The following is a 24,326-nucleotide window of genomic DNA, read 5'->3' as shown; positions in this document are numbered from 1 at the left end:
AGAGATTGAGCGAGAGAGTGCCTGTGCGCACATGCCAGCGAGTGCGACAGTGCAGAGGGACGGGGGAGGGGATGAGCAAGTTTGTAAATGAGAGAAAAATGAAGATTGAGCCCCGAGAAGGGTTCTGCCCTGGGAAGCCTTTTGAGGAAGCCATGGACGGCATCCCCAGGGACTCAGAATGGCAGCTTTGTCAGTCAGGCAAGGACGAGATATATCAAGCACCCACGGGGTGTCAGGCTCTGCTGTGGTTGCTGGGGGCAGGCAGGAGTTGGAAGAGCAAAGAGAGAGGGAGGTCGACTCTGCCTTGGGGGTTCCGGACTTACAGAGGACAGAGGAGCCTGAAGTCCAGAGAGGCTAGGTGAGGCGGAGGAGGTGTTGGGCCTGGGACTGCTGGCCTCTCACTCACCACACAGTACCACGGCACTGCACAACTGCATGGGACATGCGCACACAGACACACACACACACACACACACACACACAGCAAAGGTGTGTGACTCTCAGTGCCTGTTGTGAGGTTTGGAGGACATCGTTTCAGGTCTGCTAGGCTAAGCAGTTTGCAGAACGGTGGCCAGGAACGGTGGGTACTGAGTAAAGATTAGAGTCAGCTCCTTGAGCTGTAGGAAATGATAGAGACATGGATTTAAGTCCCGGCTCTGCCATTCTTTGGGGGTGTGATCTTGTCAGGAGGCTTTCTTCTCTGAACCTCAGTTTCCTCTCCTGGAATAGCAGGAGGATAAGAGCAGGGCTGTTAGGAGGTTTAAAGGAAAACCCCTGGCACAGAGGAGTGCTCCATGGTCCTGCCTCTCCCTCCCCTCATCCCAAGTCCCTGTGAAGATCAGGAAAGTCATTGAATGGAACTGGTCTTGGAAAGAAGCTGGGTGGAGCAGGATGAATGGGAAAGGGCACGGTTAGTGTCTAGTTGTTCTCCCCACGTCTGGCCCTTTCAGCCGTGGAACCAGGAGAGTTGAGGTTGGAGATCCCAGGCAGACAGCCCGCAACCCATAGGATGGACTGCGCTCATCCAGCTGGAGCAGACCTGCCCAGTCCCACCGAGGCACTCCCCCATGCACATCAGGGCTCTACTGGGGAGGTGTGCAGAGCAGTGGGGAGTCCCAGAGCTGTCCGCTCCAGCCAGGGCCCACAACATCTGCTGTGCCTGTGCTGCCCAGGCTGCTGGCTGGCATAGAAACAGGCAGGAGGCTGGCCAACAGGCACTCCAGGAGTGTAAATTCCACATTTGCATCATGGATGTTCCCAGCCCCAAGGGCTGCTGACCTTTACGGCTGCTGCCTTGGTCCTTCCTCCCCTTCCAGCTCCCTGAGTGCAGCCAGGCTGGCCACCGGATCCTGGAGCCTTGAAGGGGAAGAGGGGGCAGATGGTGGTGGCCAGGGGCTGTTTGGCATGGGGGACGGGAAGGTAGGCCCTGCAGAACCCAGCTTGCCCTCCCCTCCCCAACCCATGCAGGAGGAGCCCACTCTTCCCTGATTCTGCATCTGCTGCCCCCTCCCAGCCAGGACCCCTTCTACCCCCACTGCAAGTCAGCCTGACGCACACACACAAGGGCAGCTTGGGCCCCAGATTAGCAGTGTCACCAAGACATCAGTCGCCCCCGGCTGCCTGTGACATCTCCCTGGGGATTGCCCCATCTGTGCTGAGTGGCAGCGGTACTGAGCCAGCTGTCAGTTTTTCTGGGCTCAGCAGTCAGGCCTGCACCTTTGAGGGGTGAAAACCCCTCCCTGGGCCACCCCCAGCCCCGGCCAGAGGACTCTCATCAGGGGTGGCTTGGTCAGCCAGCTGGCTGGGCAGACTCCCTGTGATACATCTAAATGAAAATCCATCTACCTGCCCTCAGGAGAGCAGGCTCTGACCTAGGGCCCAGGACACAGAGATGGGGTGCTGAGCCCTGCCCCTGGGGGCTCACAATCAGAAGGATCTATTTATTTGTATCTGTTGTTCATCCCGCAGATATCTCTTGTGCCAGGTGCTGAGGATGTCTTGCAGATAGTCATGGGTTCAATTATATCCCCCCAAAGGAAATGTTGAAGTCCTTACTCCCGGCACCACAGAATATGACCTTATTTGGAAATGGGGCCATTGCAGATGTAATCAAATTAAGGTGAGGTTCTGCTAAAGTAGGGTGGCCCTTAATCCAATATGACTGGTGTCCTTCTGATTAGAGGGAAGACAGCCCTGTGAAGGCACAGACACACCAGAATGCCAAGTGGTGACAGAGGCTGAGATGAGAGTGATGCATCCACAAGCCTAGGAAAACCGAGCCAACTACCAGAACGTAGGGAGAGGCAAAGGAGGGTTCTCCCCTGCAGGTTTCGACGGGAGCATGGCCCTGCTGATGTCTGATTTCAGATGTGTGACCTCCAGGACTGGGAAACAATCAAGCTTTGTTGTTTCAAGGCACTCAGTTTGTGGTATGTTGTGATGGCAGCCCTGGGACACTGAGACAGTGAGTGACGCCGTTCTAGACCTGCAGGGCCTTACAAGAGAGCAAGGGGGAGATGGAGATGTGCAAACAGGTTAACAAATGTGTACGGCCGGGCGCGGTGGCTCACACCTGTAATCCCAGCACTTTGGGAGGCTGAGGTGGGCAGATCACCTGAAGTCAGGAGTTCAAGACCAGCCTGACCAACAAGGTGAAACCCTGTCTCTACTAAAAACACAAAAATTAGCCGGGCGTGATGACATGTGCCTATAGTCCCAGCTACTCAGGAGGCTGAGGTTGCAGTGAGCCAAGATCACGCCACTGCACTCCAGCCTGGGTGACAGAGCAAGACTCCATATCAAAATAATAATAATAATAATAGTAATACCTTCCAGGCACAAGTCCAAACATCCTAAAGTGGCCTAGAGCAATGGAGACACCCCACAGACAGATTCCTTTTTTTTTTTTTAATTTTTGAGACTGAGTCTCACTCTGTTGTCCAGTCTGGAGTGCAATGGCGCGATCTTGGCTCACTGCAACCACTGTAACCTCCGCCCCCTGGGTTCAAGCGATTCTCCTCCCTCAGCCTTCAGAGTAACTGGCATTACAGGGGCACATCACCACGCCCGGCTAATTTTTGTACTTTAGTAAAGACCAGGTTTCCCCATGTTGGCCAGGCTGGTAGTCTTGAACTCCTGACCTCAAGTGATCCACCCGCCTCGGCCTCCCAAAGTGCTGGGATTACAGGCGTGAGCCACTGCGCCCAGCACACCCCACAGACAGATTCTAATCTGTGTCTATGAGGAGCACATTTGGTCCCAAGACAAAGGAAACCCAAAAACTGTGACTTAAACACTTCAGGGCTTTCTTTTTTCACGTAACAAGGACTCTGGAGGCAAGCTGCCCAGAGCCAGTGTGCTGGCCTCAAGACGCCAGCTTCCTGCTCCCAGAGCTTTAGATGTTGACTTTCAACCTTATGGTGCCACAACGGCTGCTGTACCTCCAGACTTCACGTTCAGATTCCTGGCAAGAAAAATGGAAGTTAGGACCAAAAGAAACCCTATGAGCCCAGTCTGCCCCTTATTTTTAAAAGTGAAAACTCTCCTGAAATCCCACACCATCAACTTCTGTTTATACGGATGTGAGGTGGGGGAATGTGGCAACCCTGTACAAAATTGGAATCTGGTCAGCAAGTAGGGAGGGAGGGAAAAGGAATTTGGTGGGCAACCAACAGGGTCTGCACTGTTACACAATGGAGGGGGCTTGGAGCTGGTCATCCCCCAGCCAGGCCCCTCTATATATCAGGGCACCAGAGTATAGAGAGAGGAAATAACTTGCCCAGGGTCACACAGCAAAGCAGGAGCAGGACTGGAACCCAGGCCTCCTAAGGCTGCAGCCAGCACTCTTTCTACAGCCCCGCAACGTGATATGGCTGCTTGGTTGACAAGCCCCCTTTAGAGGACTAGGGGGCTGGACGTCTTCAAAGCTCCAGCACCCAGAAGCCTTCAGGAGGCGGGAGGCATTGGCCATATTGGGAGGTGAAGGAAGCCTTCCCCTGTTGTCATAACCTCCCAGGGCAGAGCCCGCTCCTCTGGGTGGCTAGCTGGTGGGTGGGTAATTACCCTTGTCACCCCCTCTTCCGGGACAGACCGCTATATAATCTGCCTGTCAGCTGGGGAGAAGGGGCAGCCCCTCTCTACCCACTGCTGAGGCTGACGCTTGGCAGACAGGGGTGGCAGGACAGCCAGTGAGGAAGAGGGTGTTGGGGCCAGCTGGTAGGCAGATGGACAAGTGAGAGAAGACAGTAGGGTCAGGGGACCAAAGAGGCAACTCTCTTGAGAATTCATCCACTGGGATGTGTGACCCATGGAAGGGCTGTACTTTCCTTCCGTCCCACTGGCAGACCAGGGGAAGAGGCATCCTTGGCCTCAGCTCAGGACAGCCCTAAACAGCCACTCCCATGACTAGCACCATCCATACCCCAGGGGACCACTTCTCCTCTTCTCTTGCTCTAGGTCCTGGATACGAAAGGTGATCTAAGTCTAGAATGTATAAAGGTTTGGGGGTTGTGCAACTCCTGAGCTGAAACACAGATTCTGCTTCTGAGGACAGGGTAGACTTGAGAGGCAGCAGTGCTTATGTGAGAGAAAAGCCTAAGATGAACGTGTTAAATCTTCACTCTCAGAGAGCTCAAATGCAGTAGATTCTTGCAAACCAAAGCCTTTTCTCGGCAGAGTCAACTGTCCATTTTCTTAACTTTTCTTCATGTACCAATTCTTGGTTCCAGAGTCTTGTGGATTAATGCAATATCCACAATGATGCCTATAGCAGCTGAGGAACCTTTTGCAATGTTTAAACCATTCACTTACTCTTGTATTTGTGTATATAAATTTAGATATAACATGCATGAAGTGTGATACTGATTATTTACAGTACCAACTAGATGGGTGTTTGATGTGGTTTGGCTGTGTTCCTACCCAAATTTCATCTTGAACTGTACTCCCGTAATTCCCACGTGTTGTGGGAGGGACCCGGTGGGAGATAATTGAATCATGGGGTTGGTTTCTCCCATACTGTTCTCATGGTAATGAATAAGTCTCACGAGATCTGATGGTTTCATAAGCGGAAACCCATCTCACTTGGCTCTCATTCTCTCTCTTCTCTTGTCTACTGCCATGTGAGATGTGTCTTTCACCTTCTGCCGTGATGGTGAAGCCTCCCCAGCCACGTGGAACTGTAAGTCCAATAAACCTCTTTCTTTTGTAAATTGCCCAGTCTTGGGTATGCCTTTATTAGCAGTGTGAAAATGAACTAATAAACTAATATAGTGTTAAACACTGGAATTGCTAATATGTCATTTTTCTAAAAATGGTTAATAAAATGTTATTACAATTTCAAAATATTAATAAAAATTCAGATTTAATATATTTTTTAAATGATTATTTTTTAGAGACAAGGTCTTACTCTGTAGCCCAGGCTAGAGTGTAATGGTGTGATCATGGCTCGCTGCAGTCTTGAATTCTTGGGCTTAAGTGATTCTCCCACCTCAGTCTCCTGAGTAGCTGGGGTCACAGGTGTGTGACACCATGTCTGCCTAATTTTTAAATTTTTTGTGGCGATAAGGTCTTGCTATGTGGCCCAAGCAACTCCTGACCTCAAGCGAACCTCCCACTTTGGCCTCCCAAAGCACTGGGATTATAGGTGTGAGCCACCATGCCCAGCCCCAGATTTAATTTAAAATGATGATTTAAAATGCTACCCTAGGCTGGGTGCAGTGGCTCACACCTGTAATCCCAGCACTTTGGGAGGCCAAGGTGGGCAAATAACTTGAGGCCAGGAGTTCAAGACTAGCCTGGCTAACATGGTGAAACTCTGTCTTTGCAAAAAATACAAAAATTATCCGAGCATGGTGACATGCGCCTGTAATCCCAGCTACTTGGGAGGCTGAGGCATGAGAATTGCTTGAGTCTGGGAGGTGGAGGTTGCAGTGAGCCAAGATCACACCATTGCACTCCAGCCTGGGTGACAACTCTGTCTCCAAAAACAATTACACTCATTATAATTTGTATTTTACCTTTTAATTTCAATAAATAATTTTGGATATTTTAGAAAAATACCTTTTAAAAAATATTTAAAATTTTACCTTTACTATAATTTACCTTTTGGATAAAAACTATATTTTATTTCTTTAGTCTTTTTGGATGGGCATTGTCACTAAAACACAAATTAGCAATTTTGGTGAAATAAAGGCCTGAACATTTTTATGGACTAAAACTATAAGAATTTATGAATTATGTATGTCTTTATTTGATCACTTGTCTAAACACAGCCAGCCCTTCAACAGAATACCCAAACACACCAGCTTTCGAGTATATAAAAACCAGAGCTTTACACATGCTTTGCAATTGTGCCACTATGAAGGTATATTTGTCAAGGTAAGAGAAGAGAACATATTTTATTTAACAGCTTCTTCGCTTGATTTTGAAATATTTAGACATATGGTATGTGGGTCTTCATTTGTGCTCTTGCAAGTATTAGAGACGAGTCTGGGAGGTTTTTTTAATAACAGCTTTATTGATATATATGTATATATAATTCACATGTAATTTATGGGTACCTTAGCTCCCCCTTCTGAAGTATACGCTTCAGTGGTTTTTAACATCTTCACAAAGTCATGCATTCATCACTAGTATCTATTTCAGAACATTTCCATCACCCTCAAAAGAAACCCTGCACCCAATAGCAGTCACTCCCCATTCCCTCCCACACCCAAGCCCTGAAAATTACTCATTTACTTTTTGTTCCTGTGAATTTGTTGATTCTGGACATTTCATATCAATGGAATTATATCAAATGTGTCTGGCTTCTTTCACTTAGAATGAGGCTTTTAAGGTTCACTCATCTTGTAGCATGTATCAGTACTTCATTCCTTTTTATTGCCAAATAATATTGCACTGTATGGATATATCCATCAGTTGATGGACATTTAACCTGTTTCCATTTTTGCCGGGGGCAGTGGCTCATGCCTGTAATCCCAGCACTTTGGGAGGCCAAGGCTGGTAGATCACCTGAGGTTAGGAGTTTGAGGCCAGCCTGATCAACATGGTGAAACCCGAGTCTACTAAAAATACAAACATTAGCCAGGCGTGGTGGCGCACGCCTGTAATCCAGCTACTCACGAGGCTGAAGCAGGAGAATCGCTTGAACCCGGGAGGCAGAGGTTGCAGTGAGCCGAGATCCAGCCTATGAACATTCAGATTCATAGGAGCACTTTTTTTTTTTTTGTGGGCTTATTTTTCAGGTATCTTAGGTATACACCTAAGAGTGGAATTGCTGGATCATATGGTAATTCATGTTTAACTTTTTGAGGAACTGCCAAATTATTTTCTACTGCACTGCTGTGCATTCCCAGCACGAGGCACAAGGGTTCCAATTTCTTCACATCCCTTCCACACTTGTTATTGTCTTTCTTTTTTACTGTAGCCAATCCTAGTGGTGGGAAGGGGTATCTCATTGTGGTGTTGATTTGTATTTCCACCATGACTAACGATGCTGAGCATCTCTCGTGTGCTTAGGGGCCATTTGTATATCTGCTTTGGAGAAATGCCTATTTAAATCCTTTGCCCATTTTAATGGGATGATTCAGGTCTGGGTTTTTTGGTTTTTTGTTTTTTGTTTTTTTTTGAGACAGGGTATCTGTCAGCCAGGCTGGAGTACAGTGGCACAGTCTTGGCTCACTGCAACCTCCACCTCCAGGGTTCAAGCGATTCTCCTACCTCAGCCTCCTGAGTAGCTAGTATCACAGATGCCTGCCACCATGACCTGATAATTTTTGTTTTTTGTTTGTTTGTTTGTTTTTGGAGATGGAGTCTTGTTCTGTCACCCAGGCTGGAGTGCAGTAGCACCATCTCAACTCACTGCAACCTCTGCCTCCCGAATTCAAACGATTCTCCTGCCTCAGCCTCCCAAGTAGCTGGAAATACAGGTACACACCACCATGCTCAGCTAATTTTTGTAATTTTAATAGAGATGGGGTTTCACCGTATTGGCCAGGCTGGTCTTGAGCTCGTGACCTCGGTGATTCACCCACCTAGGCCTCCCAAAGTGTTGGGATTACAGGCGTGAGCCATTGTGCCTGGTCTTAATTTTTGTATTTTTAGTAGATATGGGTTTTTACCAAGTTGGCTGGTCTCAAACTCCTGACTTCAAGTGATCTGCCCGCCTCAGCCTCCCAAAGTGCTGGGATTACAGGCATAAGCCACGGTGCTCAGGCTTCAGGTCTGATTTTGATACTTACAGGGATAAAGCAACAATTGTGAAGGCTCCAACACAGAAAGTTCATGCTTGCTTTGACATCAGCCTGTGCACTTTGGGGTTGGCAGGCTTACCTTTTCGTCTTTACAGAGGCAGTGTCTGCCACCTACAATGACTTCTCATCTCTTCAGCAAAGCCTTCTTTAAACCTTCTTCATAATCCTCTGATTGCAGAGTGGTAGCTGACCGTGTTGCAGTGGGCCAGAGTTAGCTATACCCTGCAGCTAAGCACACGGGCTCTGGAGCCAGCCTGCCTGGTTCAGATCCTGGCTCCCCTAAGCCTCAGCTGTGCAACCTGGGAGGCTAACTCTTCAGTTTCCTCTTCTGTAAAATGGGAGTGATAACACCTTCCTTATAGCGTTGTTGCAAGGGCTTGCTGAGAACATACGTGTAAATCCTGTTGCGTCTTGCCCCTGATCAATGCTTGCTTGATTTCCTTTTGGGCAGAGCATTTCCAATGGCAGGGGTCACTACCTTCAGGGCAAGATTTTCCATTTATGAATGGTTTTAATTGAAGGAATCCCTCGGGGTGTTTGGCTGAAAATTGCCTCCCTGTGATTCAGGCAGCCATCAGGTTTGTGGAGGAGCTGTGGGTTTCTCCCACCTCCGGCTCCAACTGTCCATCATTCCTCCCCTCTCCTCCCCTCTATCACCCACGCCTCCTTGCTCCTTCCCAAATGGCGTGTGACTTCTCAGGGGATGTGAAGGCGGCTGGAAAGTGACACCACACCCCTTAATTACCCTTGTTCCTTCTATGCCCCAGCACCTAAATTTAGCCGGCAGACCTGGGCACTAGGGACCCAGCTCCTCCCTCCCCAAGGCCCCACCCTCTCAAAAGCAGGAAAAGCGCTCCCAGGCACGACTTCTCACCATCCTGAGGGTGGGGGCGTCAGGGAAGTTGCTAAAAGGCCCGGGTGAGGGCACTTGGCTCCAGCAGGGACCCTTCCTGCTACAGTAGGCAGCTGGGCTGCGAGTTGTGATGGAGCAGAACGTCACCTGCCCACTCCCTGCCCTTTTTAATGATGGGGAAGCCTGAGAGGGAGCGTCAGTCAAAGTGTCCAGAATGTTAGGGGCACGAGCTCGAGAATCTGACAGCCACCCTCTCTGACATACGCCAACTGTGTGACCTTGGGGAAGTCACCAGACTTCTCTGGACATGCTTCCTCATCTGAAAAATGAAGACCTCCCAAGTAAGGTGACTGTGACATTTAAATGAGATAATATATGTAAAGCATACAGCACCAAGCAAGTACCAATCAGCCCAGCCATGACCATTATCCACGTTGCTTGACCTGTTAGCAGTGCAGTGGGGACCCAGGCCTCTGGACTCACACTTGAGTGCTCATTCCATGAAGTCACACTCCTTCATCAGTGACTTGATGCCTCTGTTCCAGATGGGGACATTGAGGCAAAGACAGGTTAATTACCAGAACCAAGGTTACCCAGCTAGGTGGCAGCAAGGCTGAGATCTGATCCCAGGTCTGCAGGCACTCGTTGCCTTTCATGAATTGTTTTGGCCAAAAGGCCCCATCTCTTCCAAGCCTGTCTCAAGGTCCACCATCTCCAGGAAGCCCTCCTGGCTGTCTCCAGGGCAGATCTCTCCAACCTCCCCGGCTACAGAATGTCTGCTCCAGACCATAACCTCCTCCCCAGCTCCCAGACAAGTTCTAGAAGGGAGGGCTTCCTTTTTACCTCTGTGAGTCTCTGAGGTTCCATGACAGAGTTCATAGGCATGAAAAATCACTGACCTTTTTTTTTTTTTTTTTTGAGTCTCGCTCTGTTGCCTAGGCTGGAGTACAGTGGCATGAGCTCGGCTCACTGCAACCTCCACCTCCCAGGTTCAAGCGATCCTCCCACCTCAGCCTCCCAAGAAGCTGGGATTACTGGCGTGTACCACCATGTCCAGCTAATTTTTGTATTTTCAGTAGAGACAGGGTTTCACCATGTTGACCAGGCTGGTCTCGAACTCCTGACCTCAAGTGATCTGCCCGCCTCGGCCTCCCAAAGAACTGGGATTACAGGGGTGAGCTTTCAGATACATAGAGAAAGCGGGGAACCAGCAAGTGGGAACAGAAAAGTGAGTTGGGGTGGAAAGTTAGACCTGAGGGAGGGAAAGTATGTATGACTGACTCTGCACCTGAGATGGAGGACAGTGGCTTCATCCCAGAGCAGGGAGGCCAAGGATGTCCTGGTGAGGAATGAGGCCACTCCAGGGTCAGTCAGGCCTGGAATTGATACCCCCATGTCTGGGTCTCTGGGCCTTAGTCCCTTGTCTGCAGAATGGGGCAGTAAATGCCAGCCTCCTGGAGGTAGGTATAGGGAGGCTTGAATGAGATGACCGAGTGGGGACCAGTGTGCCCCACCCTGTGCCCTGCACAGTCAGCAGCCTCCAGCTTGGAGGGAGCTAGACAGAGCCTGAACCTGTCTGGCCACCTGAGGCAGCCGCTCGGGCCCCCCTGCATTGAGAGCTCTTCGGGGAGAGGAGCCTATGAGGGAGTTATGGTGTGACTTTGCCACCCTCCCCCTCTTGGTCACACTGGAGCTCCTGGGCACAACCCCTTAGGGACACCAGCGGGGGTGGCCTGTGGCAGCCCCGACCCTCCTGCACCCAGCCCCTAGTCCACAGTGCCACCAATGCCAGGCCGTCACCAGGGCTCACCAGGCACACATGATCTCACTTAAACCTCGCAGATAGGTGCTTGCGTCTTCCCATGCCTCCAGTGAGGAAACTAAGAAACAGAGGGTTAAGGAAACTTCCAGCAGTGCAGAGCTCAGATTCAGACTCAGGCAGTCTGGCCCCAAAGTCTGCACTTAAAACCACTACACTCTTCCACTTCCCTAAACAGGATGAGACCCTCTTCCCGATGGGCTGGAGTGATTACATAACTTTATAGTGGTGCGGAGTAACGTTTCAAGGTGTGTGCTAGAAAGAGCATATCTGGGGTGGCATTTCAGAAGTTAATTCCTAACTAGTTCTCTTCCCTTAAGGAGCTCACTGAGTTTGAGTTGATCTCTTGAAATACTGTAACAATCCAGGTGCAGTGGCTCATGCCTGTAATCCGTGCACTTTGGGAGACTGAGGCAGACAGATCACCTGAGGTTAGGAGTTCAAGATCAGCCTGGCCAACATGGTGAAACCCTGTCTCTACTGAAAATACAAAAAAATTAGCCAGGTGTGGTGGTGGGCACCTGTAATCCCAGCTACCCTGGAGGCACGGGCTGCAGTGAGCTGAGAACGCGCCACTGCACTCCAGCCTGGGCGACAGAGTAGGACTCTGTCTCAAAAAAAAATAATAATAATACTTTAACAATAATCCTAACACTGATACTAATACTAACAGCTATTCTTCTTTGAGCAGGTTTTATGTGCCAGCACCATCCTAAACTTTGACATGTGTTAATTCATTTAATACTCATGACAGTCCTAGGAGGAAGGTATTATGAGTTTTCTTGTTATCCAAATGAGGAAACTGAGGCTCAGAGAGGTACAATTATTGGGCAGCTCCCAGAGCTGGTGGTGGAGTCAAGATCAAACCTAGGCGGTTCTGGGTCCAATCATTCATTCATCCCACACTCTCTTAACCTCAAACTTGCCACCTCTTCCTGCCTTGCCCGTGTGAATGTCCCCTCCCCATAGGGTGTTGGAAAGTGCGTCCCACTGGGTATGGGGCAGGACCAGGAGGGACCTTACTAGCAACCAGGGTAAGGAGGAATGACCAAGACATTCCAGCCCCAGCAAGGGGGGTAGGCTGTGGGTTGGGCCTTTGCAGTGTCAGGGATCTGGGGGGCCCCTCCTAGCTCACCTGCAGATCTCCCTCCACAGGCAGGACCCCCATACCCTGGGAACACCACAAGCCGCTCCTGAAGGCAAACAGAAGACTCAGAGACAGAGCAGCAGAGCCTGAGCCATAAGGTGGAGGGAAACATTCCCCAGCCACCTCCTGTTCTCGACACTGCGGGCCCCGGATCCAGTAAGTGGCATGACCATGCAGGGCGGTGCCTGGGCCCCTAACAGCTGCTCCCTCAGTTCCACATGGAGAAGGCTGTTCCCCAAAAGGGCTCCATTAAATCCTTAGCCAAGAGCCACATCCCCTCAGTTTCTGTCTCAGCCAGGGGGAGAGGGCACATGTCCAGGCCGCTCCTAGGGTGCTGATCTCGTAGGGGCACACGGTAGCGTCTTCAGTGAACGGCAGCTTCTTGTTCTTATGTAGTTATCGTGGCCGGGATAAGACCACACAACCATGTGTTTTGGAAAAGGAGACAAAGGAGCCATCCAGGGATGCCAAAGGGGTCAAATAAAGTTTCTGGGACCTCTGTGAGCCCGTGGCTCTCGGGGCCCTGAGTCACAGGGTCCAGAAAACCAGGCCTGTCTGGATGGGGGGCCTGGCATGGGAATCACGCTGTCATAGGATGTTGCATGTCATCTGCAACAAAGACAGCTCATTTTCAAGCATCCTACTGAAACTTCCTTCCCCGTATTGGGTGCTGTGGGATGCTAAGTACTTTGAGCTAAAGAAGACTGGAAGGTCTCAGAAGCAGCCTCAGAAGCAGTATCTCTCTCTCTGACCTGTCCCCCTTTTCTCCCTCAAAGCAGCCATAGAAATGAGAATTCCTCTTCCCTAAGGGAGGTCATAGAAAGTAGAAATATTGGGGGCTGGGTGTGATGGCTCATGCCTGTAATCCCAGCAGTTTGGGAAGCCAAGGAGGGTGGATGACGTGAGGTTAGGAGTTTGAGACCAGCCTGGCCAACATAGTGAAGCTCGGTCTCCACTAAAAATACAAAAATTAGCCAGGCATGGTGGCGCACACCTGCAGTCCCAGCTACACAGGAGACTGAGGCAGGAGAATTGCTTGAACCCAGGAGGTGGAGGTTGCAGTGAGGCAAGATCGTGCCATTTCACTCCAGACAGGGTGACACAGCAAGATTCCGTTTCAAGAAAAGAAGAAGGAAGAAGAAGAAGAAGGAGAAGGAGAAGGAGAAGAAAAAGGAGAAGGAGAAGAAAAAGGAGAAGGAGAAGAAAAAGGAGAAGGAGAAGAAAAAGGAGGAAAAGAAAGTAGAACTATTACTCTAACCTTCCCCTGCCTTTCTGTGTAGGAGCTGGTCATAAGGAAATTCTCTGAGCCTACTTGGTCTGATAGTAGGCCGTAAGACCCTCGCTCCAGCGGGGTCCTGCCCCATACTAGAAATAAGGAATATTTTCCTTCTGGCAGACAGGCCAAGAAGAATGTGAACACACAGTCATCGTTGAGTTCCCTCCCTTGGCCTATTACCCTTAAGTCATACTCTTTTGTTCCAATCACGTGTTTTTTTTAGATGGAATCTCACTCCGTTGCCCAGGCTGGAGTGCAGTGGTGAGATCTCAGCTGACTGCAACCTCCAGCTCCTGGGTTCAAGTGATTTTTGTGCCTCAGCCTCTAAAATAGCTAGGATTACAGGTGCCTGCCACCAAGTACAGATAATTTTTGTATTTTTAGTAGAGACAGGGTTTGACCATGTTGGCCAGGCTGATCTCGAACTCCTGATCTCAAGTAATCCACCCACCTTGGCCTCTCAAAGTGCTGGGATTACAGGTATAGAGCCCGTGCCTGGCTGGTCCAATCACATTCCTATATGACTGTCCATTCTGCATTGAACCTTTGCATAAAAAGGTACTGTACAGTTTTCTCTGGGTATTCATTTCTTTTCTTTTCTTTTCTTTTGGTTTGTTTGTTTTGAGACACAGTCTTGCTCTATTGCCCAGGCTGAAGTGCGATAGCGTGATCTCAGCTCACTGCAACCTCCACCTCCCGAGTTCAAGCAATTCTAATGTCTCAAGCCTCTCGGGTAGCTGGAACTAGAAGTGCGTACCACCACGCCTGTGTAATTTTTTGTGTTTTTAGTAGGGACACAGTTTCACCATGTTGGCCAGGCTGATCTTGAACTCCTGACCTCAAGTGATCCACCCACCTCGGCCTCCCACAGTGCTGGGATTATAGGCGTGAACCACCACCCCCGGCCTAGGTCTTCATTTCCGAAGGCCCCCGTGTCATGTAAAATTTTGATTAAATACATTTGTTATGCTCTTCTCTTGTTAACTTCTCTCTGTCTTTTGGTATAGGAGTGTTGGCCGTGACCCTTATGATGGAAGAGGTATCACACCTTTTCCATCCCTACACCTGGAAGGAAGGTTCTGCAGAGAGTTCATGAGAGACGATATCTGGAATGTAATCAGAGCATACCTCTCACTATTTAAGAGGTAAGGCTGGGTGCGGTGGCTCACGCCTGTAATCCTAGCACTTTGGGAGGCTGAGGAGGGCGGATCACAAGGTCAGGAAATTGAGACCAGCCTGGCTTACACAGTGAAATCCCATCTCTACTAAAAATACAAAAAATTAGCCGGGCATGGTGGTGGGTGCCTGTAGTCCCAGCTACTCGGGAGGCTGAGGCCGGAGAATCACTTGAACCCGGGAGGCGGAGGTTGGAGTGAGCTGAGATCATGCCACTGTACTCCAGCCTGGGCAACAGAGCGAGACTCCATCTCAAAAAAAAAAAAAAAAAAAAAAAAAAAAGATGTATAAAATGCCCCTGGGGTTTTTCTTTTTTTGTCTAGTTTGTGAATTTATTTCAGTGGTATAAGAGCTCTCGAGGTTAATTCCTTACCTGTATGTGCTTAGGTTATGTTCATCTGAAGGAAAACTTAAGAAATTATGTGGTAAACTATAATATAGAAGTTTATTTTTCTCTTGAGTAAACAATATTTGGAGGTTCTGGTCCAGGGCTGGTGTGGCAGCTCCACAAACATCAGAAACTCAGATCAATTCCTTCTTGTGGCTTGGTCATCCTTAACATAGGGCTTCTGCCTCATGATCCAAGATAGCTGCTTCTGCTCGAGCAGTCACATGCATATTCCTTTCCAGCAGAAAAGGAGAAGAGGTAACAGGGTGCAACCTCCTGCCTCTGAATGGCACTTCTTCTTATAACTTACACACATGGCCATACCTGGCTATAAGGGAGGCTGGGAAATATAGCTTATATTTCAGGGGGTTGTTTGCCCAGCAAAAAACCGGGGTTCCGTGGCAAAGAAGACAGAGAACAGATGTTGGGGAATAGTTAGCAGTCTCTGGCACACCTTGGTATTTCTCCATTCCACGTGGGAAAGATGGCCATATACTTTCTGGTACTCTGCTCCAGGTGACCTTGTTCTTGTATGTTACATGTTCTTGTGTGTTACTTTTTTTTTTTTAGATGAGGTCTTGTTCTGTTGCCAGGCTAGAGTGTAGTGGCACAATCTCAGCTCACTGCAACCTCTGCCTCCCAGGTTCAAGCAATTCTCTTGCCTCAGCCTCCTGAGTAGCTGGGATTACAGGTGCGCGCCACCATGCCCATCTAATTTTTCTATTTTTAGTAGAGACGGGGTTTCATCATGTTGGCCAGGCTGGTCTCAAACTCCTGACCTCAAGTGCCTCAACCTCCCAAAGTGCTGGGATTATAGCCATGAGTCACTGTGCCCGGCCTTGTGTGTTACTCTTAACTCCTCAACTTGAGTTTCTCTTAACTCCTCTTACTCTAAGAGCAAGATTCAGGCCTCCAGAACAAAGCCCTTAGCCTGACATTCACAGCTCTTGACCACTGGGTCTCAGGAACTGCCACAGCCCTGTGCAGCTTGCGTCCAGCCTCTTGGAGCCACCTGCCTGCTCCATTCCTTGCCTCCCCAGACTGTTCCCTCTGCCTGAATGGCCCTCCTGGACCTCCGATGCCAGGGGCAGTCCTATCCAACCTCGAAGACCCAGTGCTGAGGCATTGCTCTGTCAGTGCAACCTTGCAGGGCCTCGCTGGGGGAGAATCAGAATCCCTTTCTCCTGCCCTCCCTTGGGCTTCCGGAGCCTTCCGTCATCCTCTATTTATAGTTCAAGTCAGGTGCCCCTGGACACGTTGCTGGGAGGGAAGGGCCTCAGCTGGGAGAGCCGGTTCTGTGACCTGCTAGGGAAGGGCTGGGATTTTCCAGGACGGCTCCTCTAGCCCTATAGTCCCCCTGGCTACATCTGTCTACTGGGAGATGGAGTCCCCTACCTGGACAGCCTTAATCTGGTGCACCTGGTGGCTGCTTGTCTCCTTGGCTTTGCTGTGAGCCCTGGGGCCTGGGGATGGGCTTGTCTCCAGCCCTGGGCCTGCTCCTGCCTCTGCTGTGGTGAGGTGACCTGAGTAACGGGTTGGGTTAGGTGGTGTCTATGTTGGTAGGGGTCTGAGTAGGGTCAGGCTTGCTCTAGGGCAGGGTTCCTGTTGCAAGAGTTGGGTAGAGAGGGCAGGAGCCGGCTGTAACTTTGCAAAGCTCTGTCCCAGGACGCTCGGCTTCCCTCCTGTTGTCCTCCACCCTCCAGAAAGCCCAGCAGGGCAAGAAGAGCCCTGTGTCCCCATACTCAATGTCATTGTCACCTCCCCTCCCTCAGCCCAGCCGGTCCCAGTCAGCTCCAGACCAACTCGGAACACTCGGGAAGCTGAATCCTTCGACCTCCTCAAGCCATTGCTCGACATCCCCCAATCACAGCCTCCCTAACTCCCATCTCCAAAGGCCTCTCTCCTCCCCAGATCCCCGGCTGTCACCATCCTCATTCTTCTAACAAGCTGACAAACTTGAATTCTGAGCGAGCATGACCTGGGGTCTTGGGCCTGAGCCACAGCCCTCTGTCTCCACCCCATCCGCCACTTGCACGCCCACTTTCACATACAGACACCGACCCTGATGCCAAGGACATCCGCTGGCTGAATGCCTCCTCCTGCCCTTTCACGAGCCCCAATACCCGGTCCTGACTACCTGCACCCAGCCGTGGACCCTCAAGCAACTGTAGGAACCCCCTCTACAAGACTCAGCCCTTTTGACACCAGGGGGACTTGCAGGCCTAGCTGACCAGCACCTTCTTGCCTGCTGTGGGCCATGTGACCGGCAGAATTCCACCACATCTGCCCTGAGCCTCGCCTAAATCAGGACAAAGTTTAGGTGTTCAGAATCAGGTGGACCTGACTATGTGACCTTGGGCAAGTGACTAACCCTCTCTGAGCCTCTGACATTTGTAGCTGACTCCAATCTGATACATGGGCTCCCCAAGGGCCTGAGGAAGGGAACCAGTGGGCCCCATGTCCTCACGGGTTTGAAACCTCACTCTTCCCTCCCTTGCCCTTGGAAAGTGAGGGCAGGAGGCTCCTTCATGGGGATGGCTAGAATGAGGAGGGAGGACCAGGAAGCCTCCTGACCTTGCCCCAGGAGCTGGCAGCCCCCAGTCCCACCTTACCCAGAGATCACCCAGGGGAGACCACTCTGGCTGAGGGATGCAGGTGCTGGTGCCAACTAGGAGAAGCAGTCTAGGGCGCCTCCCAGTGGACACCAAGGGAACGTCACCCTGGCTGGCCTGTGGGACCCTGTGATTTCAGCCCTTGGCCTGCAGTCAGGCTCCAGTACTGATCCCAGCACCAGCAGTGGCAAATTCCACCTCATTTGAGGAATCTCAGTTTCCTCTTCCACAAAACAAAAATAATGATAACATCATCATATAAGACCACAGTGAGGCTTCCGTCGGGTGACCCAGGCGACCTGCCTTCCACACTAATGTTTTCCAGGTCTAGAGAGGCTGGGGCTTGCCTGGGGACCACAGCGAGCTGTGGTGAGGAGTCAAGGGTTCAGGCTGTCAGACTCCTGGTCCACTGCTCTTTCCACTCCTGGGAGGTGCGTCAATGTGACCTTGGACTCTCCAGGCCTATTAACTCCTCCGTGTGGCTCTGGAAGTTTTCAGATGTTTTAGTGCTATTAACACGCCTGTCCCAGGAATAAGCTTACAAATGCATCCAATTAACCTTCTGCCAACAATTCTGGGACGTGATTTCTTTTCCAGCCTTTGCAGGGAGATCTCTGTTCCCATCTCCTTCCTGGAAGACAGAAGCCTTGTGTGAGCCCCTTGTGTGATGCCACCCCAGCTGGTGCCACCGGATGTTGGTCCTCAGCAGGGAGAGGACCAGGACCCAGTTGGTCCTCCACCAGGACCCAGGGTTGACCTGCACGGCCAGGCCCCATGGCCTGGGTGGAACCTTGTTTCTGCTTCAGATGAGGAATTGCAGGGTTGAAGGTGCGGGGAGGAAAGAGGTCTCCACAGTGGGGAAGCGGGCTGCAAAGGGAATCCCAGCCCCAGCCCCAGCCCCAGAGGACCCATTTATTTGTGCTCTAACTGTGGCGAAGGGGCCCTTTCTGAAATGCATGCAGCGCCCCACCCGAGTTCCTCTACGGTGGTGTCAGGCTGGTGCTGGGCGCTGAGCGGGGCAGCAGGGGAATTCAGCCACGTCAGGCACTGTGGCTGTGCTGCAGGCTCTCTGTTTTCACTTAGGCCATGTGTTCCTCTGGTGGTGGCTGGCCGTGGGGCCCCTGGAATTGTGGGCTGGAGCTCTCCTGCTCCCTCTGGCTGGGTGTCTATTGCTGTAGCCCCTAGAATCACCTCTTACAGCCTTGAAAGGCCCGGGGAGACTTGACCCTGGGGCTGGGAACCCTCGGGCAGGAGGGATGTGTTCATAAACACATGCACGCTGTGCCATACCAGCTTTTAGACAGACAAAGACGGAGACTGGGTGACCACATGACCTTCAGGACTCACACAACAACAACAACACCACCACACACACACACACACACACACACACACACACACACACGGGTGAGGGGAAAGGAGAAGCATCCAGGCAGGCCCTGAGGGAAGAGGGCAGAGAGCCAAGGGTATGAACTGAGTGATAGTGGAAGCCATAGGGCCCCTGGGGGAGCAGAGAAGGAACATGTTCCCGTCCTGACCCGATCGCCTTGCCCAAGACCCCCACCAAGCAGTGGGGAGGTGGGGTGGGGGCGGGGAGTGAGGACAAGGGCCTGAAGCTGGTAACCTGCCCCTGGCAGAATGGCTCTGGGAGGTGATGGAGAGGCTTACCCACTCCCTGCTTCCCAGCTGAACTGGACTTTCACAGTCTCTCTGCTCACTGCCTCTTCCCACCCTCACCTTTCCCTCTTCTCCCAGCTCACCCAGCCCCTGCCTGCACTGAGGGGGACATACTCCCCAACACCTCCTTGGCTTTGCAGATGCTATCCCCCTTGCCTGGAATACCCCTGCTGCCACCGCCTTTTGCCTTCACCCTACTCTCCTGACAAACGCCAGCTCACTTGCAAGGCCCAGCTCAATGCCTCTTTCTCTGGGTAGCCTTCCCACCACCTCTCTCTTCCTGGCAGAATTCATCTGTGCCCCCGCCCCCGGTGCTCCCGGGGCCCTTGCACGGACCTCTGCTGCTCCAAAGGCTTCCTGTTGTAATACTCCATGTGCACAGCTGAATCCCTGACTCCACTCTGCTGAGAAGGTTGTGCTTTTTTCTATTTTGTACCGAGGGCAACGGGAGGCATTGGAACAGTTTTAAAGGAGCTGCGCAACAGGATCGAATTTGTGCTTTGAAAGATCACCGGGGCAGCCGCGTGGCAGACGGAGGCAGGGAGAGGACAGAGGCAGGGAGAGGGCGCGGGAGGCTTCTGTCATTGTCCAGAATGGAGTCGCAGCCGTGGAGACGGAGGTGGAGGTGGAGGTGGGAGAGGTGGAAAGATTCCAGAGATATTCGGGGGAAAGCTTCCCCGTAGCCAGTGGTCCCCAAGCCTGGCTGTGCACCCAAATTCCCTAGGCAGATTTTAAAAAATAGGTTTCTGGGCTCTACTCAGGATGCACTTAAATGGGATCTCAGGGGCTAGAGCCAGAATCTGTTTTTTTTTTTTTTTAGACGGAGTCTCTGTTTCCCAGGCTGGAGTGCAGTGGCTCACTGCAACTTCTGCATCCTGGGTTCAAGTGATTCTCCTGCCTCATCCTCCCGAGTAGCTGGGATTACAGGTATCTGCCACTATGCGCAGCTAATTTTTTGTATTTTTAGTGGAGATGAGATTTCACCATATTGGCCAGGCTGGTCTCGAACTCCTGACCTGGTAATTCGCCTGCCTTGGACTCCCAAAGTGCTGGGATCACAGGTGTGAGCTATGGAGCCTAGCCCAGAATCTGTTTTTTTTAAAAAAAAATTATCATTATGAGGCTGAGTATGGTGGCTCACGCCTATAATCCAGCACTTTGGGAGGCTGAGGCAGGCGGATCACCTGAGGCCTGGAGTTTGAGACCAGCCTGGCCAAAATGGTGAAACTCTGTCTCTACTAAAAATACAAAAATTAGCTGGATGTGGTGGCGCGCACTTATAATCCCAGCTACTCAGGAGGCTGAGGCTTGAACCTGGGAGGCAGAGGCTGCAGTGAGTCGGGAGCCACTGAGTCACTGCACTCCAGCCTGGGCGACAGAGCAAGTCTCTGTCTATCATTACGGTGGGGAAAAAAAAGAACATATAACATAAAATTTATCATCTTAACCATCTTTAAGTGGACAGTTCAGTAGTGTTAAGTATATTCACATCATTGTAAAGCAGACCTCCAGAACTTTTTCATCTTGCAAATCTGAAACTCCATACCCATTAAACAACAGTTTTCCATTCTCCCTCCCAACCAGCCCCTGGGCAACCAGCATTCTACTTCTGTTTCTATGGATTTGACTGCTTTAGATATTTCATATAAGGGAGTCATACAGGATCTGTCTTTTCGTGACTCAGAATCTGTATTTTTTTTTTTGAGACGGAGCCTCACTCTGTCGCCCAGGCTGGAGTGCAGTGGCCGGATCTCAGCTCACTGCAAGCTCCGCCTCCTGGGTTCACACCATTCTCCTGCCTCAGCCTCCCGAGTAGCTGGGACTACAGGCGCCCGCCACCTCGCCCGGCTAGTTTTTTGTATTTTTTAGTAGAGATGGGGTTTCACCGTGTTGGCCAGGATGGTCTCAATCTCCTGACCTCGTGATCCGCCCGTCTCGGCCTCCCAAAGTGCTGGGATTATAGGCTTGAGCCACCGCGCCCGGCCCAGAATCTGTATTTTTAAAAAATTCGGTCGTTACAGTGGCTCACGCCTGTAATCCCAGCACTTTGGAAGGCCAAGGCAGGCGGATCACTTGAGGTTAGGAGTTCAAGACCAGCCTGGCCAACATGGTTAAACCCCATCTTTACTAAAAATACAAAAGTTAGCTGGGCGCAGAGGTTCCAGTGAGCCAAGATCGTGCCACTGCACTCCAGCCTGGGTGACAGACCGAAACTCCATCTCAAAAAACAAACAAACAAGCAAACAAAAAACGAATTGCCAAGTACTTCTGTGCAGCTGGTGTGTGGTCTGCAGTTTGGGAACCACTGTCCACCTGGCTCAAGCTGAAAGGTACCCTCTGCCTGTGTCTTTGCTCTTAGGAGCAAAATCAGATCCTAGCACCCCCAGAACCTGGGGTGGGGGTTCCTTTTGACCTCTGGGGAGAATTTTCTCCTAGGCAGGCTTCTCCCAAAGTCTACTAGAGTCAGATCAGGTAGTAACTCCACACCCCACATTATTATTAATGTTCATGACCTACATTTATATCATGTTTTAGATGCTGCTACTCAAAGCGTGGCCTCGCATTCCTTGGAGCTGATTAGAAATGCAGGGTCTCGGGCCACCCCCACGGCTGAATCTGAATCAGCGCATTAAGAAGTTCCTCGGGGAATTCGTGTGCGCGGTGCATTGCGACGTGGGAGCACAGCTCCAGGGTTTACAGAGTGGCATCTGGCAGGAGTTGAGGGAGGGAGGCCTGACCCCAGAGAGGAGAGGTAGCAGGAGAGGTAGCTGAGAGGCTGGGAGGCGGCCCATGCTGATGTGAGCCTGGTTTTGTCTCTCTCATCCCACTGCCTCAGTTCCCATTAAACGAAGCTGTCCCCACGGACCTGTCAATGGCATCCTGGTGGCTTAGTCCCTGGACCTCAGTCACAAGCAGCCCTCCCAGGCCTCAGCCACCAATTCCCAGGGCTGCCTGGCTATGGGAAGATGGGCCTGTGCTTGGCTTTCTTATTCCACTGCTTGGCCTGCCACAGACCCTTCCGGCAGGGCACCTGCTCTCGTGACGTCCCAGCAAATCCCATCTGTTTGCACTAGTCGCAACAACTTATTAGGCACTTACTAAATGCCAGGGACTGAGAAAAGGACTCTGCAGGCACCAGGTCATTTGGTCCTCACAAAACCCCATGAAGTTGCTGCAAAGATTATCTGCATTTGGCAGACAAGGAAACCAAGGCTCAGAAAAGTAAAATAACTTGTATAAGCTCCCATAATTAATAAGTGCTCAAGGTGGGATTTGAACTCTTGTCGTTCTGCTGGGCCTGAGTCCTTAACTAGAATGCCTCCATTTTTGCTGTTTTTATGGAGGACACTGAAGTTCAGTTTTGCAATCTGCCCAGGGTCATATGGCTGTTAAGTGCTGGGCCTGGGGCTTGAACTCAGGATGGTATATTCCCAAACCTCAAATTCTTAACTGCTGGGCTGGTTTCTTTATCCCAGGGGTCCCCAGCTCCCAGGTTGTGGACTAGTACTGGTCTGTGGCCTGTTAGGAACTGGCCCACACATCATGGGGTGAGTGGAGGGCAAGCGAGAGAAGCTTCATCTATATTTACAGCCACTCCCCATCACTTTCATTACTGCCTGAGTGCCGCCTCCTGTTAGATCAGCAGCAGCAGTAGATTCTCAGGTGCATGAACCCTACTGTGAAGGATCTACATTATGCACTCTTTTTTTTTTTTTTTTTTTTTTTTTTTTTGAGGCAGAGTTTCGCTCTTGGTGCCCAGGCTGGAGTGCAACGACGCGATCTCGGCTCACCGCAACCGCCGCTTCCTGGGTTCAAGCAATTCTCCTGCCTCAGCCTCCCGAGAAGCTGGGATTATAGGTGCTTGCCACCATGTCTGGCTAATTTTGTATTTTTTTTTTTAGTAGAGACAGGGTTTCTGTGTGTTGGTCAGGCTGGTGTCAAACTCCTGACCTCAGCTGATCCACCTACCTCGGCCTCCCAAAGTGCTGGGATTACAGGTGTAAGCCACCGCTCCTGTTCTTATGCACTCCTTATACAGGTCCCTGATGCCAAAAAGTTTGGGGACCCTGCACAGAGATGCTGAGAAAGTCAGCCTGGGTGTGTGAGGGTCTCCTATTGCTGTTCTGTCCACTCCAATTCCAGCTGCCTGGGCTCACTGTGGTATCAACCTTCTCTGTCTGGGCTACCTCAGCAATAACCAGCACTGGGGGCTGAGTAATCCCCGCCCTGTGGGAGGCTGAGGCCGGAGGATCTTTTGAGTCTAGGGGTTCAAGACCAGTCTGGGCAACGCAGCAAGACCTTGTCTCTACAAAAGATATAAAAATTAGCCAGGCGTAGTGGTGTGTACTTGTGGTCCCAGCTACTTGGGAGGCTGAGGTGGGAGGACAGCCTGAGTCTGGATGGTTGAGGCTGCAGTGAGCTGTGATGGTGCTACTGCACTCTAGCCTGCACAACAGAGACCCTGTCTCAATAAATAAATGAATGAAACCAGCACTGATGAACCAGAGTCCTTGGAGCCACACCTGCAGCTTAGGATGCCCAGGAGCAGACCGGGTGCGGGGACTTTTGCCTATAATCCCAACACTTTGGGAGGCCGAGGCAGGCAGATCACAAGGTTAGGAGTTCGAGACTCGCCTCGAACTAAAAATACAAAATAGAGTCAATAGATAATAGAGTCAAACCCCGTCTCTACTAAAAATACAAAAATTAGCCAGACTTGGTGGCACATGCCTGTAGTTTCAGCTACTCAGGAGGCTGAGGCAGGAGAAACACTTGAACCCAGGAGGTGGAGGTTGCAGTGAGCCGAGACTGCGCCACCACATTCCAGCCTGGGCAACAGAGTGAGACTCTGTCTCAAAAAAAAAAAAAAAGAAAAAAGAAAAAAAGAATGCTCAGGAGTTCAGCACGGTGGGGAGAAATGGAGACGGACACTTCTTGGCCCCACAGCTCCATGCCCCAAGTGGGGAGCTGACTGCAGACCTGGGCACAGGAGGTGGTGAAGTGCACCAACTGCTGGCAGATCAGGAGGTGGTGGAAATGGGAACTGACAGTGTGGGTGGAGCTTCTCACCCTTCTAGGCACTGCCAGGTGCCCACCACAGCTGGGATGGTGGCCAGGGCAGGATGGGG

At 51.0% G+C, this 24,326-nt stretch overlaps 1 long non-coding RNA gene across 2 annotated transcripts; it reads left to right on the top strand.

Annotated features, from left to right (window-relative positions):
- The first annotated feature begins 1,239 nt into the window (after positions 1–1,239).
- On the top strand, positions 1,240–22,834 carry LOC140711713 (uncharacterized). 2 transcript variants are annotated; one of them, XR_012093004.1, is made up of 4 exons: positions 1,240–5,176; positions 12,077–12,224; positions 14,352–14,489; positions 18,118–22,834. It is a non-coding gene; the product is annotated as an uncharacterized lncRNA (long non-coding RNA). The 2 variants fall into 2 exon arrangements; XR_012093006.1 differs by having other exon boundaries at positions 13,160–14,489.
- The last annotated feature ends 1,492 nt before the right edge of the window (positions 22,835–24,326 follow it).

This window comes from Chlorocebus sabaeus, chromosome 1 (genome assembly GCF_047675955.1).
Source record: "Chlorocebus sabaeus isolate Y175 chromosome 1, mChlSab1.0.hap1, whole genome shotgun sequence".
Classification (NCBI taxonomy): Eukaryota; Metazoa; Chordata; class Mammalia; order Primates; family Cercopithecidae; genus Chlorocebus; species Chlorocebus sabaeus.
Note: the sequence above shows the minus strand (reverse complement) of the source record. Positions and strands in the feature narration are given on the sequence as shown.